General features: G+C 37.1%; 1 pseudogene; it reads right to left on the bottom strand.

Annotated features, from left to right (window-relative positions):
- The window catches only part of LOC107657739 (dihydropyrimidine dehydrogenase [NADP(+)]-like), a 197,262-nt pseudogene that overhangs the window by 106,971 nt on the left and 88,627 nt on the right, over positions 1-1,664 (bottom strand).

The following is a 1,664-nucleotide window of genomic DNA, read 5'->3' as shown; positions in this document are numbered from 1 at the left end:
TTAAATGATTTTAGCAAATGGCTGCAATATAACAAAGAGTGAAAAATTTAAGGGGGTCTGAATACTTTCCGTACCCACTGTATGTATGGGCTTCCAAAGACTTGCATTATAGTGCAGTAGTCATATGGATGCTTTTATAATGCTTTTGTGGTCTTTCTTTTTTGTTATTTTTGGAATTTAATGGTCTGAATAGCAGGGGTTTCTTTCACTATATAGAAAATAGCAGCTCAGATATTGTGCAAAACATCTCCACATGGATTTGGTACAACATATGGGTGAGCGAATGATGATGGTTTTCATTTTTGGGTGAACTATCCCTTTAACTTTATTCCTGAATCATTTTTGAACTCCTCTAGAAGAAAAAAAAGCAAGAAAGAAAAGCACCTGTAAGTATCTGTGCATGTGCCAGGAGGCCTGTTTCCCGTCATTGACTGCTTCCACGGTGGTATTGGCCAGACCAGCCACATCGCCCCCAGCGAACACCCACGGCTCACTAGTCTGCATGCTCTCTGGGTCCAGCTCAGGAAGCCCCCATCTGTTTAACCTGATGGGAGCCATGGCCTCTATCACTGCAGAGAGAAAGAGAGAGAGAGAACTGATAAAGAAGAGAGGAAATTCATGAGAGGAAAGAGGTAACATGGAAAAAGACCTGCAGAAAAGGAAAAGGAAAAACCTGATAGACTGGAAATGGCAAGAAAATAATACGAAGTCACTGACAAGACAAATGACGAGAGGTTTTTTCCCCCACTGGCGTTTCTTTTTCTTTTTGCGAGGTTAATGTAACATCTCCTGGCGCATTTCATTCACTGTTAGTAACGTTAGCAGGAAGATAGTCTGTCAAACTGATCTACATTCTGAAATGACCACCCCTCCTCTCTCTTGAACACACACCATCCATCTTCTAAAGGCACGGCTGCTCGGCTTGGACCGCGTCCTACATTTATCAATGAAGAAAATTCCAAATACAGATCTAAGGACAGGATGCCCAAGATTTATTGCACATTATGAGGATTACTATGGAGGAATGGAACTCTTCTCTCTCCTTATTGAGTAAAAAAGTCAGCTGTATATTGGACAATGTTACTTAATCACAAATGACAGAATATCATCAGCCATGGAAGAATTACATTAACTGATGTTACTTTATACATAAACATAAACTTAGTGATATGAGATTTACAGGTATTCAGAGATTGATCAGTTCAAGAAGAGGTGGTGATTCTAACACAAGACTGTTACAATGTGAAGCTAAATGGATCTATTATATGGACTGTGTATAACCGAAAGGATTATTATATTATATTATATTATATTATATTATATTATATTATACACCTCTGTTCAAGAATGTGATGTCACATCCATGATGATTTCTGACGGACCAGATTATTATTTTTTTTGACCCTGGACCATAAAACCAGTCATAAGTAGCACGGGTATATTTGTAGCAATAGCCAAAAATACATTGTAAAAATCATTAGGATATTAAGTAAAGATCATGTTCCATGAAGATATTTTGTTAATGTCCTACTGTAAATATATCAAAACTTAATTTTTGATTAGTAATATGCATTGCTAAGAACTTCTTTTGCACAACTTTAAAGGTGATTTTCTCAATATTTAGATTGTTTTGCACCCTCAGATTCCAGATTTTCAAATAGTTG

This window comes from Sinocyclocheilus anshuiensis, unplaced genomic scaffold (genome assembly GCF_001515605.1).
Source record: "Sinocyclocheilus anshuiensis isolate Anshui unplaced genomic scaffold, SAMN03320099.WGS_v1.1 scaffold119, whole genome shotgun sequence".
In the NCBI taxonomy this organism is placed as follows: Eukaryota; Metazoa; Chordata; class Actinopteri; order Cypriniformes; family Cyprinidae; genus Sinocyclocheilus; species Sinocyclocheilus anshuiensis.
This window is presented reverse-complemented; position numbering and strand designations above follow the sequence as displayed.